Source organism: Eschscholzia californica, unplaced genomic scaffold, assembly GCF_041429995.1.
Source record: "Eschscholzia californica isolate CP2 unplaced genomic scaffold, dmEscCali1.0.p SCAF_6, whole genome shotgun sequence".
Taxonomy (NCBI): Eukaryota; Viridiplantae; Streptophyta; class Magnoliopsida; order Ranunculales; family Papaveraceae; genus Eschscholzia; species Eschscholzia californica.
In genome coordinates this window covers 29,065,494-29,081,340 of record NW_028238483.1, presented here as the reverse complement: position 1 = coordinate 29,081,340, position 15,847 = coordinate 29,065,494, and the positions used below count along the sequence as shown (strand labels likewise).

The 15,847-nt window shown below is 37.0% G+C and overlaps 1 pseudogene across 1 annotated transcript; it reads left to right on the top strand.

Annotated features, from left to right (window-relative positions):
- The first annotated feature begins 12,996 nt into the window (after positions 1-12,996).
- On the top strand, positions 12,997-15,060 carry LOC147533265 (F-box protein At1g47056 pseudogene; annotated as a pseudogene). The gene has a single exon (XR_015227189.1). The product of XR_015227189.1 is annotated as an F-box protein At1g47056 pseudogene (transcript).
- Positions 15,061-15,847: the final 787 nt, after the last annotated feature.

Genomic DNA, 15,847 nt, shown 5'->3' with positions numbered 1-15,847 from the left:
GTGTCGCATGATAACCACCTCCTAGTACTAAGCTATCTGACGGCTAGAAGGTTATCGCGCAATCCATAACCGCACTAATGGTGAATATTCTGTATCTTCCACTTGAAGACGGACGTTACCGGCCAGTAGCTTATCGCACACGCGGTAACATCCTGACCGTCCCCCAAGAGATTCGAATACTCATTTGAGGTCGATACGTCAGATCCCCTATCTCTTAACGTACTTCCATGAGTAATGTCACAGAATAATTACGTCGGTTACGAGCTGACCGTCATCAAGACGACCCTCCTCTACCACTATAAATACAAGAGGCTATAACCAGACCAAGGCATCCAATATTCAACAAGAGCACTCAAGTAATCCTATCCCTCTTCTTAAGCATTCACTCCGATAAGCCTATCAAAGAGCTCTCTGGTCTGATAGATCTCTCATCCAACAGTAACAAGCTGAAGGGAACACCCATCCAGCAGTAACTAGCTGGCCGTATCACCTTCCTAATACCGCCACCTCCTTACCGCATCATTCATCTAGCGATAAGACGCTAGGCGTATCGTCATCATCCAACCAACGATCCTCACCGTCCATTCCTCTTACGGCCAGCACCCTGTTGCGGATCCCTTTACGACCAGCACCTTATTGCAAGTCTCCTTTACGACCAGCGAGTTAACGACAATACTTCATTACCATCACCCTCTTAATTACCGTAAGTAAATCACTACCGTGGAGATCTGTTCCGACAACTTCACGAGCCGCGACACCTAAGCACTCCGACGACGGTTACCCTTCTATTGTCCACTTTGACTTTCTTATTTATATTTGATCGAGTATCTGACTTGACCGTCGGAGCCCCCTTAGGTCGGCACCATCCCGGTGTCCCAGAGGCTTCACGATCTCTTCTCTCTTTTTGTGTGCAGGTTCTTTTCGACACGTAGCCGGTCCCCGAAGCATCCGACCCGACCCGACAAGACTTTTGACCGTCGACCTGTTGACTGTCAGACTTTCCGACCCGTAGACATTTTACCGTCTACACCTCTCTGTGTTATTCCCTCTCATATATCTTCTTTCACTCACTTTCACTCTCCTCGTTCCTAAGACGATCAAGAGATCCAAAAGACGAAATTACTAACAAATCACTCATTTTAGCATTTGAAGTGTTTTTGCGGTCATACTTCCACTAACATCAAGTACCGTAACTAGATCATATGGAGCAAGGCGGTTAAGATCATGAAGGGTTGAACTATTTCTCGTCGGAGGTGGTGACACTTTGATCTTCGAAGCGGCGGGCCGGCGGCGCGAGTTTTATAGCTTCTTCCTACTTTTACAGCCGTCGGAACTAGTAATAATCTCACTTTAATTTTCTAATCAAGCCTCCTAATCCTGAATCGTTTCTACTCGAAATCGTTGGAGATTTTGGAGATTTTTCACCAGTGGATTTGAATGAAGAAGTGAGATTACAATCAGAGAAAAATCCTTGAAATTCTTCAATCACATGATTTTATTTGAAACCATACAAAAATGAAAAATAAGAACAATACTTCTATTGCTATCTCTTTTGGTGTGTAGCTTGTAAGGACAGAGGAAAACAACACCAGGTAAATCTTGTGCACGTGAAGCTTACATGTAGAAAAGGCTTTTCAGACGATATTAGGATGGATATATCGGGTTTATAGTAAGAAATCTATCTCTTCAGAGAATCTTGCATCTTCCAGTGTAAAAGAAGGGTAAACAATTTATGTTGGATCTCATTCTGCCACAAAAAAATCATGTTGCTCGACTTCATAGACTTATTTAAGATCTCATACCCATGAAAATGCATAGATCTTGCTATCAAACCCACTGATCAGAAATGAGAAATTGAAGAGATCTAATCTTATAAGTTTATTATAAGCTTTGATCTGGTCTCTGTCAGATCTCTTCCCCTCCTCTTTTGGGTTTTGACTTGCAGCCTGAAGCTTTGATTAGTTTGTTGAAGAAAAAGAAGACCTAAGTTTGAGCTTTAATTGAATAACAAATTTTTGATGGATTTAGTGTGGGATGAGATGGACGGGTGGTTAGAGAGAGAGAGAGTTGAGATCTTAAAAGTAAATTAATACCAACATTGAGATGATGAAGAACGATGAATAATACCCACATTGTTGAAAAAAATTTTGAAAATTGAAAAAAAGTAAGGATTGATGTGACATGTCATGATGAGTTTTGGGAATCCAAAATAGTGTGGCTGCAAAGAGATGGTGCAGGGGTATTTTAGGCATGAAAAGCAGATCACTAACACATAACGGAGGAAATGACGGAAATAATAAGAAAATGGGGCTAAGTTGGAAGCTGATCATCTTTAGAGGGCCATTTTGATGAGTTGGTCATCTTTTGGGGGCCAAAATGAAATTAACCCAAGAATAAACACATGGGGAAACTGGAACCATTTTGCTTCTAAAATATTATATCTCATTTGCTCAAAATTGAAAAGTTAGAATCTGAATGATGATAGTCAGTAGAGAATAAAAGAAACTGACACAATACAATTGACTATTAGACTATTAAAATTTCAAGTATTTGTGTGATATTGTTTCGAGAAAGAATGACCAGAAAAACCTAAACTCAAGTTAATTTATTTTCCATTGGATCCTTTCATTTGGTTCTTTTAAGAAGGGAGCCAAGTTATAGCCGACCCAAGATCAGTAGGTTTAACATGCTAGGTTTTCATGACAGTTAATCCATAATTAATACTCTGCCTAATCTCTAATAATAAAACAACTAAGCTTTTAGGCTTAGATATAGAGTGTTGAGATCTCAATGCAAAAATAGTTGAAGAACTGTATTTAGAATTTTATATGATCAAATGATGGCTAGGGAGCAACATATGTTTATACGTGGAAGTACAAATAATACGTTAGTAAAAATAGTAGCTTCAGTTATCGAGATTCAAAAAGCTGGTGGTCAACCTTGGATTTATGTACTATCTCATTAATCAAATCCGCAAACATGACATTATTTAATCTTGGTACATTTTGTGATATTCTAATAAGCTTTGTTTTAGGAGAATGTAGATAATGTATTTTATGCTAACTTTGACTAGGTTTTCTCGCGGAGCACATGGGTACTGGTATTGGTCCATCTACTCGCAAATGTCGTGTAGAACTACTATGAATTGTCTATGTTAGAGGGATAATCAAACAATCAAAATATAGGGTTCTGGTCCATCTATAGTGTCAAATAAATTTACACATTACCCATTGAAAAAGTTTCAATCATATATTTACTTGGTAAATTATATATGCACCCCAAGAGTTGAAAATTTTGGCACTCCAGTAATTTATGTGGCGCCTATAGAGTATTTTCATTTTAGAGTCTTACAAGACTAAGGATTGTGAGGGGCCTTTAAAATCTCCTTGCATGCTTCAATGGTGCAAACTTGTTGAGCATATAAAATTGAAAGATCTCTTTTTATGTTGTTGAAAACTTCATATATAACTACCGAATAAGAGTACGATCACAATAATTATGAGAAATAAAACCAGAAATATATTTCAAAATCTACTAGACTTCTTTTTCTTTGCCCAATTTGCTAGCTTGTCGGTTGGGTTCATTATTTGTTCTACTACTGAAGGTGAACTTAATTTCTGTGGTGCCGACTATTCCCATTTAGAGGCTTATGGACTATTTTTTTTATATGAAACTTGTAACTATTTTTTTCAATATGAAACTTATAGTTCTAACATATTCTAATGCAAGAGACTACCATAACTTTGAAACAAATAAGAGAGACTACCATAACTTTCTTAAACATAAGTAAACAAATGACACTTAATGATGCAAAGAAGAACAAATGAAAGGACAATATAAAATTTCATCATAAATCCTGAGGAGTGGTGGAAAAATTTCAAAACAATCTAGAGGAATTACGATGAAATATTAATTGCAAAAGTTTTATTACGCTTCCAACAACATTTGTTACAACCATTTACATCTGATGTGCGCCGTGTTAGATGTGAGATTTGTTCAGCTTAGGTCAAAATTAAATAAAGTTTTCAATAAATAATTAAAATAATCAAATATCAAGTAAAAAGGACAATTTACACACTGCGTTTAGGGCCTTATAAATGTTTCGGGTATTCTTTGAACTTGAATTTTGTATTCTTGAATTACTTTAGTGGTGGTTTAATTTGTTGGATGTGTGAGGGGAAGGTGGGGGGCAATACATGTATGACCCCTAAAATTGCTTCTCCTTGTTGACTCGACAGTGAGAACTGAGAATGTGTCACACAGCACCGTCCCTGACTGTAGATGAGTTCAAGTCGCTATGACAATATCTTCCAAATCAACAGAAAAATTGACACGCAATGACATGAAAAAATAGTAATATTCTTAATTAATCTTTTGCATAACTAGGGTTATTTAAACCTAATGAATAAAAAAAATAAATCAAAATTATTAAAACTTCAACACAAAGAACAAAATAAAAATATAACTTTTGTTTAAATTAGTAATAGTTCAATTGGATTAGAATAGGGAGAGAACAAAAAAGAATAAACTGTACTGAGTTTCCGCAACTCAAAGAATAAACTTGTTCTTTGCAACATAAAAAAGAAAAAGATTAAACCTGTTGGGCCTTGGCTAGGTTTTGAAAAAATTGAATCGATAAAGTGGTGAACATTATGAGCTAAGGACAATAAAATCATGGTTTTGCCTAGGTTTTTCGTAACCGTGAGATTATGGGCAATGTGTTTTATCTTCTCGTTGATTGACATTAAGTAACTCTTCATCAAAAGTTCTATATAGAAAAGAACTATATTTAACATTAGAATCATCCAAGAACATGCATCATCTACGATAAAAGAAATCAAGGAGAAAAGAATAAATTCAATTTACGTCCAAATCTGATAGAATTAACTAGGTCCCAAGATGGTGAACTAAATTAATCTAATTATATAATATGCCACAAGTAAAAATTAATGGCATTAAATTAGCTAAAAAACTATACTAGGAACTACAAATTATAAGAATTTAGAATTCAAATGAAGGTTAAAATAAATTTGCTAAGACTCAAATAAAATTCAAAAGGCAAAAAGGTCTAAAGGTAGGACAGTCCTCCGAGTTAGAATAATCTAGTAGTTTGCAACCATAACCAGACATCAAGATCTTGGCTTGAAACAGTCGGAAATAAGGGTACCCCTGAACTCAATCTGCAGGGAGTAACAATCTTGCCTAGTAAATCCATAAAGGATCATAACCGTAAGAGGTTAATCGACAAAAAGGATGAAGATGTTTGAAGTTTTTTAAGTGTTTGGTGTTGCCTGAGATCTTTTGTTTTGCTGTCTTTATATTTTAATTCATCCACATCTCCTTCTCTTAAGATCTATTGATATCTCACTCTTAGTTGTCTGGTGTCCTTAGATCTATACTATTTTCCGGTAGTTTCTTTACTTTTTTGGGGGTTTATCCCTGGTTTGTTAGATAAGTTTCTTCGGTAAGATTGCTATATATGCTTAGATAAGTTTGTACACCTGATCCTTTCTTTTGGTGTGGAGCAAAGTTCAAGAGAAACTCATCTTTCTGATTTCATCCCCATCTCATCTCCGAAGAGTTCTCGGTTGTCGGGGAAAATTTTTGGTGGTTGTTGTTGCTTGCCCGTTCAACCACGTCTGCCCTTAGCCTCGGTAAACCAAATAACGGACACGTGTTTGTTTAAAGCTTTCCCACTTTCCAATACATTTGTCCTCGGGTTTGAACCCCCTTTGGGTTTCGATGTCACGTGTCCCCTTCCTTATCCAGATGGCCACTTATCTTTGAGAGACATGTTTTCCATTCCTGTTTTAGATGGTAGGGTTGGGTCGCGTTATCTGATAGGCACTCATTTCGACCGAGGAGAGTTCAGGGGGTCTTCGCACCTGTTTCATTTGGGTCGTCATTTTGACCCTGGTAAGAACATTTTAACTTTTCCGGGATTGTCTCGGGCTCCTCCTATCTCGGTTAGCATTGTTACGGTGGTCTCAGTTATGATCATTTTCCTCACCAGTTATGGCTTTCTACTTCACCACTCACCCTTTGTAGCTTGTCTGCATGAATTTGTGGACTTCGTGGAGTCTTTCGACTCAAACTTCGTCAGCGACCCTATCGTGATCTATTCGGATTGTGGTGGGACATGATTTCTCTATCGAGAGAATACTAGGGGGTAATTTTGGAATCTTTTGATTTCGCCTTGAAGAAATTGCATGGCTTTTTAGAAGCTATGAATTTCTTTTTCCATCTGGTTCTTCGGGTGTGTTTTGAGCTACATCTGGTTCTGAAGTGGTGGTCATGGTTCGAGGGTGTCTCAATCTGGCCTTCTTGGTGGGAGATGGTTGAGCGTCATTGGTTATGGTCCTTTATGATAGTCTTTGGACTACTTCTCTTTTCCACTTACTATTGCGGAGAAAGATTTCAACCAAAGACACAGAATGAAGAAAATCGTTTTAATTATAAATGTTATATTTGTCTCATCATGTCAGAATCTGTTCTTTCAGTGTTGTAATGTTCTTGTTTCATAAATAATACAATAATTACCACTTAAAAAAAACAGTCCTCCAAATTTGAAGTGAATAGTTTACCTTCAAATGAGGAACACTATTCACCGTGCTCCAAACTTATAGAGATTTGGAACACGGTTGGAGTGCTCCTCTAAATCTTGTATATTTTTTTGTTTGGAGCAATCGTTGGAGATGCTCCAAAGGAAGATACAGATGGCTCCTTAGCGAAGATTCAGATGGCTCTTCAGCAGTTGAAGCTGAAGCTGAAGCAGTTAAATTGGCCATTGAGACAGCAAACAGGTTACCGGAGTATGTGTGTATAGTTGAAGGAGACTCACAAACGGTCATAATTGCGTGTTCGAAGAATTTAGAAGAAATTCCTTGGCGAATTCGAACTACTATGAGAGAAATACATAAGGGAAAGGAAAAACTTCAGGACATAAAGTTCAACCACTGTATTAGGAGTGCAAATTCTGTAGCTCACTTATTGGCGAAACAATATTTTAATTCCAATTTAGAGCAAACATTGGAGATATATGATTCTCCTTATCTTGTAAGCCAGTTGGCGGCAGATGTAACCAATATAATTTCTCGCTCAAGTTGCTAATAAATTTAGGCATTGGCCTCGTTTCATAAAAAAAAAAGGACCGAAATCAAATTTGATTTGTGTGGCTCTGACCTCAACAAACTTCCCTACAATCATCTGAAAAATATGGTAATTGGAAAAGAATGTGCCGGGAGTATGAGGTGAGGTGTTACCAAAGTTTAATACATATAATTGTATTTTTTGTTTCGTACTTAAGTTTTTTTTTTTTTTTTTGAAAAAGGTAGTTAAGTTATAACTGTATATTCCTCTAGCTGTAACTAACTCTTCTGGAGTACACTCCACTGCTATAAATAACACAGGTGGGCCCTCATTTTTCTTACTGGAGTGGAGTTTAAAATAGTTTACTCGAGTAATTTGTTATTTTAAGTGTATACTGATTTATAGTTCTATTTTAAACAACGATGATTTCCTTCTGAACCAATTCAAGGATAGATAGATATAAAATTCTTTATGTAAAAATAGATTGTTCTTACTATATTTTTTAAATTTCATATAAGAATTGTATTTTAAATGATAAAATAAGAAAAGAGGGTAGCAAACAGAAAATGGCTTAATTAGAGCCGATGTGAGGGATCTCTTTTCTTAAGACAATTATTCGCCTTGTTTAATGTATCAATAGTGTAGGCGATCTGTCTCTGAGGATATAACGGATTACCTTTTCGGATCAGAGGTACTTGGATCTGAAAATCTTTCGAACGCCAGTAAGTATTAAAGAACTCTTGAATCCCTTAAACTCTCTTGATTCAAAGTGAGTCTTGAAGCCTGGTTTATGGTTTATTTAAAGGTGAGAGGTGACTGTTAACAAACAGTCACATTTGGAGAGAACAGTCACAACCTTTTTAAAAACAGGAGATACTGATCCACGGGTTTAATCTGGTCCATCGGATCTAGATTTAATCTTGTCTGTTGGATTGCCTTTGGTATAAAAATAAAAACAAAGACTCCTATGCTTCTAGAAAGAATGCGCACGTGCAAAGTGCGTGCAGGCGCCTCTAAAGCACCCTAAACACCCATTCGCCCACGCGCGTGCGCACAAAGTCCTGGACCATTGTTTTATTCATACTATAGTATGAGAGAACAACTTTATTATAACCCTTCACATTCCTTTAAATTACCCGATACAGGACTTTTCTTAAATATTTCACATCTTTCCATATTCAAACCTAATCTTCGAAAATTAATATCTTGTTCATATGGAATCGGTTTTGATCAAACTAAAGCTTGAAATTCAAGCTCTCTACGAGACGAACGCAACGGTACATTCTTTGTTGTTTCCACAATCGAAACCTTGTCAAAAAGCAAAAAAACGCTCCTGCTGAAGTGTCGATTCCAACATAATTTCTGTTGTTTCTCTGGTATTATGAAAAACCAGGGTTATGTCGTCCTGTTTTAATAAAAACAAGGATATACCTTCCTGTGTCTTTCTGAAATAAATTCAGAGATAACTTTTATGTCTAAAACTTAAAAAAGTAAAACCAGTATAATCAAACAAAGATTAATAAAAAAAAAGGTTAGAGAGAGAAAAGCCGAGTCGAGTTGTCTCTTTCCTTAAGACAGTGAACACCCTGGTATTAGTACTAAAACCAGTGAGATGTTTGTCTCCCAGGATACAACGGCTGTACCTTTCAGTATGACGACGAGAGTACTTCGTTTCTCTGAAAGCGTGCGAACTTAGAACAAGCAGTAAGAACGACAGATGAATTGACTTCTTAAACTCTAAATGCTCTTAACTTTGAATGCTAAAAAATTTCGTATTTTGTTTGCTGGATTCTGTTTGGTATTTATAGAAGTATTGGTGACACTTCAGACAGGTGCCTTAGAAAAGAATGGATGCTTCCCAACAGTCATATTTGTCTGTTGGTTTTCGGGTGCCATGTTGACCGTCAGATCTTAACGGATCTATTAAGATCTCGCGCATTGAACGACCACCGTTAGATCATCAACGGATCTATCTTAAAGAGCGCCAAATATCCTGACCGTCAGATCATATCTATGATCGTAAAATCCAAGGCTCCAATCGCTCCTCGCGACGATGCGTACGTGCGAAGTGCGTGCGGAGCCTCAAAAGCGCCCAATGCGCCCTAAACGCCCATTCGCCCACGCCGCGCGTGCGCGTGCGTGGTTTGCGTGGTGCAAACCACGTGAGTCACCTTTCTATTCTACAGAACATACCATAAATATATGGAAGGTTCTATATAAGGAAATAAAATGTTGGGAGATGCTAGAGTGCCCAATTTTTTGGGCATTTTAATGCCCAACTGATGTGGAATCACTAAAAGACAAGGTTTTTTCAAAGTTTGACTACGGTGGGGACCGCTTTTGTTTCTAAATGAGGAAATATGTCACCCTCTAAGTACCAATTTCTAAGTCACTCTATCATTTCCCTAAAATGTTTCCTCCTTCATAAATGTGGTACTAACTCAAAATCCCGGTTTTGAGTTAATGGTACCCATACCAAACGAATTTTGTAATAACTCACTCATACGGAATCGGATTTGGACAAAATTTGAGTCTAAATTCAAGAGCTCGCCGAGACGAATCCAACTAGACGTCTTGATCGAGATTCCGATGAATATAGGTACCTCAAATTAAGGAAAAACCGGTCCAGCTCCTTTTGAGCTAAGTACCGATTCCAACAATTTCAATACAAGGATAACAAAATGATGTAAATGGTTGATTGTTTATTTTTTTCATTCTCATTTTTTTATTAGACTTGGATATACTTTAAAAATAATGAAACACAAATCTTACAACTCTCGATTGACTACAATATTACATTATGTTGCAAAAGTTATATCTTATTATGTTTTCTCTTCTTTTCTCGTTTATTTGTTTGATAAAGTAAATTAGGCTAAATTTGAGCAATTTGTTTCTTTCTCAATACTACCCTCGTCTAGGCTAATATATTGACCCAACTTATAAAACAAAAAACAAGAATGAAATTTGAGATTAAAATTTAAAAGCTTTATAAGCATTAGCCTTCTAGAAAATATTAAAGGAAGGTAATCTATTTTTTTTTGTTAAGGAGGAAGGTAATCTGTTTGATTGAAAAGAGGGAGATAGTCCAAGAACTTTCTCTTTAGTCATAACACAACTTGAGTAGAAATAAGAAATCTCACTTTACACTCACAAGGCAATAGTATATGATGCATATGACATGTGAGTAGGCTGACTGAAAATCTCGAAATTACCTCTTACTTTACTTGGTAGTGCCGTGGATGATGGGGTCTTACTCCTACTGGACCATTAAAGTCTACTTTCTCAAGCCCTTTCTTTTTGTTTAAGTAGTAATTTCGAGACTATTTTATGACATTATTTGTATACCTAAATATCCATGTTGTAGTTTGGGTCTATTTAGCTCTTAAATATTTGACGGGTTTGTCTGTTGTGTTCTCGCCTTTTCAATATTTGATGAGTTTGTCTTTTGTGCTCCCGCGTTTTGACCACTAAATAGTAGAAAATAGATTTATAAAAATGAAAGAGAAAAATTGAATTTTAATTTTTTTTGAGGCAAAGAGATTTTTATTGAATTTTTACTATGAAAGAAATAATCTACTGGTTACAATATTGTTATTTTCTTAAATCTTCACTATGGAAATCTATTTTTTCACTAGGCATTAAAATCTTAATACTTCAAATTTAGTATTAAAATCTTATACCCCAAAATATATTCAAGATTTTATAGTATATAAATACTTCAAATTTAGGAAATTACTTGATTTATTTAAGATATCTAGGATTCTTTATGTACTACACTTAATATATGAGTGCAACTAAAGGACCCCCCTTGGCCCAGTTGAAAATCCTAATCCGAGGTAAAAATTATTGTAGGCCCACGAATTAAGCACAAATGGTAAGAGGTCCACATGTAATTCAGGGGTTCACAACATTGTAGCCACTCTACATAATATTCTAACTTTATAAGTTTTAGAATGTATGCCTATTTTTATGATTTGGGAGAAAAATGAGCCCCAATCAAATTTCATTGTATCTTTTTATCTATCTTGCACATCTAACTAGCCAAATAAGGATGACTTCCATACAATTTGAATTTAACACACAATATATAGTTCATTGTCTAAAATAACTTGAAACGACTATAGTAGCCATAACCAAAACAATCTTCAACGTAGAGATAAGTTAGATCTAAACAAATAAGACTTGGAAGACCTGAATTAAATGAAAAAGTAGACGTACTCCTAACTTAAATAGAAATCAATCGTCTACCGAAAAAGGAAAAAGTCTGACAAGAAAAAGAAATAGAATTAATTGAGAAGTTTTTATCATGTTTCTATCTTTTTCTTTCCCTCTCTCTCGCACTCCCACACAATCTATCTCTCTCTCTTTTTCTCACATACATAGTTTTGACGAAGGGAAGTATTCCCGCCGGAACAAAACCGCGAGGAAAATTTCTGGCAAAGTGCTCCTCGAGGGTTTCGTGGTTGGTCGGCTACGAAACTTTTCCTGGTCGACCAGCCATACCAGAATTTCGTTGGTTAGCTAAGAAACATTTCGTGGCTAGTCAGGTACGAAATTTTCTTGTGGCTGACCAACCACGAAACCCTCAAGGAGGTCTTCTCTTCCTCGAGCTCCCCTTCGTTTGAGACGAAGGAGTTTTGGTAAAGGGAAGTTTTTTCCTTCGTCGGAACTATGAGAAACTGAGAGAGGGATTAACAGTGAAAGAGGAAGATATGGAGAGAGTGAACGACGATGAAGGAAAGAGATGGTGAGAGAGAAAGTAACAGTGAGTCAGAGTCGTGTTTGAGGGGGGGGGGGGGGGGGGCGGGGGCGGGCAGGGCGTCCGCCCTAGGCCCCCCACCAAACATGGGCCCAATCTCAACTTTCGTGTATTAAATATTATTAACACTAAGATGACATACTTGTAATGTGTGCGGCTTAGCGGATAATAGGTTGTCCCGTGCGTGAATAGTCATGGGTTCGACTCTAATGAAGAACACTATTTTTTTGTTAGGGTGGTTCTTTATGCGCCCTTACTTATTGTCGTTGGCACCCTTAAGAATTCTGCAAGTTCTTATTGTATTTAATGAGGTTTCAAATATTCTAGGGTTTCATGGTTTTATGGACAACTCAACCTTGTTTTTTATACTAGTGCAAATAAAATTAGACTCCGTGAGCATAGATATCTCTCTTATTTCATGGTCTCGTGAACAGTTTAATGTCATCTATATTATTGAATAATTTTGAATATTTATTTATTGATATGTTAAATACACTTTCAACTTTATGTTAACGTACTAGAGGGTCTCCGATCAAGTTAGCATCCGGGTCCTCAAATTCTCAGCCACGTCTCTGCAGTGAGTGAAGGCGATCTGAAGAGAAATAATAGTGAAATAGATACAAGGAAACAGATAATGGGTAAGAGAGATAAAAAAAGGAGAAAAAAAAAAGTGCTGGGAAAGAAGAGGTTGCGGTGGTGGTTGGTGGTCGGAATGGTGGTGCTCCAATTCCAAAATAGTGGCAGTGGTCAAAAAATATGGTGGTGGTCCTGGTGGATGAGAAGATGAAGATTAGAGAGTAAAGTTCAATCAACTAATTTTTTGATCTAAAAATAAATACATTTCGAATTTTTTTTTAAAAGAAGTTTTAACCAATTTTTTTTTTTTTCTCATGGTTCTGCCTCAACGAGATTCTAATCATGAAGGTCATGCGAGTCATCCACGGCATAGGACACATTTGACACGTGAATGGTAGAGAGAGAAAACAACACAAGTCGTTTATAGGGGAGGAGCCAATTCTTCTTCTTCCAAGTCTCGTCTTATTTATTTACAGAGAAACAAATGCACGACACTCAAAATGACAGTCATTAACATTTTGTCTTTTTTTTTTTTTTGTTGACAATTTTTTTTTTTTTGTTGACAACATTAACATTTTGTCTTCATAGCCAGAAAAGGGATGAAAACCCTCCCCAACAAGGTAAAGAAAGAAAGAAACCATCAAAATCTAGAGAGAGAAAGAGTGGGGAAAGAAGAAGTTGGTCCCGGTAGGTGTTGTTGCTATTAGTGAGTAGTATTTTCTTCTCTCTCTCTTTCTCTCTCTCTCTCTAAAAGTGTATGTCTATGGGCCAGTCAGTTTCTTCTTCTTCTTCTTCTGATATCCCCCCATTAGGTACAACTTTATTAAACCAACAACGAGATTTCTACTCCACCAGAAATCGTATGAACATGAAGTTAACAGATTTTATCTCTACTATTGAATCTGAAGATTGTGATGATGATGATGATTCTGTTCTTGATGGTGATGCTGAAGATGTTGTTGTTTTACAATCCAAAGATCAAAACTTTCTTGTTGATAACGATTACGATTATATCTCTGATCTACCTGATGAATGTTTAGCTTGTGTTTTTCAATCACTTGGATCTGGTGATAGAAAGCGTTGTTCTTTAGTTTCTCGTCGGTGGTTTCAGATTGAAGGTCAAAGTCGTCACCGTCTTTCTTTAGACGCTAGATCTGATCTTTTAACTTCAATTCCTTCTCTTTTTACTCGTTATGATTCAGTTACTAAGCTTGCTTTGAAGTGTGATCGTCGATCTATTAGTATTAATGATGATGCTTTGATTCTTATTTCATTTCGTTGCCGGAATCTTACACGGCTCAAGCTTCGTGCTTGTCGGGAAGTCACTGATGCTGGAATGTTAGGGTTTGCTACGAACTGTAAGAAATTGAAGAAGTTCTCGTGTGGTTCCTGTGCCTTTGGAGTTAAAGGAATGAACGCTATTCTTGATCATTGCTCCGATCTTGAAGAGCTCTCAGTGAAGCGGCTCCGGGGAATTACTGACGGAACCGCCGCTGATCAGATTGGACCTGGTGTCGGTGCATCTTCTCTCAAAACTATCTGCTTGAAGGAGCTCTATAATGGCCAGTGCTTCGGACCACTAATTATCGGAGCTAAGAACCTGAAAACCCTAAAAATTTTTAGGTGTTCAGGGGACTGGGATAAGCTTCTTGAAGCAAGAGCTGAATGTTCTACTGGATTGGTTGAAGTTCGCCTTGAGAGGCTTCAGGTAACTGATCGCGGCCTTGCTGCGATTTCAAAATCCCCAAATCTGGAGATTTTGCACCTAGTTAAAACTCCAGAATGCACGAATTCAGCCCTAGTATCGATAGCTGATCGTTGTAAGCTCTTGAGGAAACTTCACGTTGATGGATGGAAGACTAATATGATAGGAGATGAAGGATTGATTGCCATAGCTAAATCATGTTATAATCTTCAGGAACTGGTTTTGATTGGTATAAATCCAACCATTTCCAGTTTAGGTCTTCTAGGAGAGAATTGTTTGAAATTGGAAAGATTAGCTTTATGTGGAAGTGGGTCAATTGGTGATCCTGAAATCTCTTGTATTGCTTCAAAATTTGTAGCTTTGAGAAAACTATGTATCAAGGGTTGCCCTGTTTCTGATCAAGGAATGGAAGCACTTGCTGGTGGTTGCCCTAATTTGGTCAAGGTGAAGATCAAGAAGTGCAGAGGTATTACTTCTCAAGGTGCAGATTGGTTGAGGGCAAATCGAGGATCAGTCGATATCGATTTAGATGTTGCTTCAATTGCTTTGAATGCAAGTACAAGTAATGGTGGTGTCCAGGAACAGATTGGAGGATTTCCTCTTACTATATTTAGTGAGAACACAGCTGCTGCTGCTGATGTTCCGTCGAGCAGTAATGGTCGGATCGCCTTGCCCAAGGCCAGGTTAGGCATTTTCGCCGGAAGAAATTTTGTTGCCTGCACATTTGGTAGGTGGTCAACCAGTAACGATGGTTCTCAAAATAGTTAGATCAATTGAAAGAAAGCTTGGCCAATGAACCAAAAGAAAGAAAATCATGTTTGTCTTTAAATTATTTTGTGATGTATTTCCTTCCACTTGCTTGCTTATTGTATGGGTGTTGCTTATTGCCTTTAAATGGAACTCTTCTTTGAAATGACAAGTTTGATGCTCAGTTTTGTGATCCATATTACTTTGGTCTGTTACAAAATAGTTTTGACATATTTAAAATCAGATTAGATTTGCTGTTTTCAGCTAAGTAGATCAATAAGTTATTCAGGTTACTGCATATGTATCTTCTGCAACAAGAGGTCTTATTCCGTTTCCATATCAATCTGTGGCATCCGCAGCTTGTCGTGAGCGCAGATAAGGTAAACTAAGTACTTACTTTCTCTACTATTTTGAAGGACACTAGTAAATCATATAAGGTCTGATAAAACATGTGCAGGTCAACGATCCTGAATGATCGAGTTAATTCAAGATGAAATGGATGTGGGATGATATGGTTGTAAGTTGTAACTACTCTTTGAATGATTATTCATTATTGTCATATAACGAAAAGCTTAATTATCTATTATCCTGTTCGACTTGTAGCCAAGTAATTCCTTTTGAGTAGCCAAAGCAGTGAAATTACTTCCGTTATGACTTTGATAGGCAGCTCATAGGATGACATATTCACCTTGTGCCAGTGAATAGATATCTATTTGAGCAGCATAGTTCGGTGCATGGTTTACGTATGATCTTATCGAAGTTGTGTTGGCAAGATCAAGCCAAGTGTGGGAAATAAATTTTTGGGATTTTCTATTTGTCTGATGTATCATGTACGTTGGGGACTTTCTCTACCATGTCAATGACTGTTATTTGATACTGGAGTTGATTGGGTTCCATTTTACATTTATTACCTTTGAATAAGAGGAATTTTGATTTATACCCCAAAATGAACCAGGTCACGCAAACCAAAT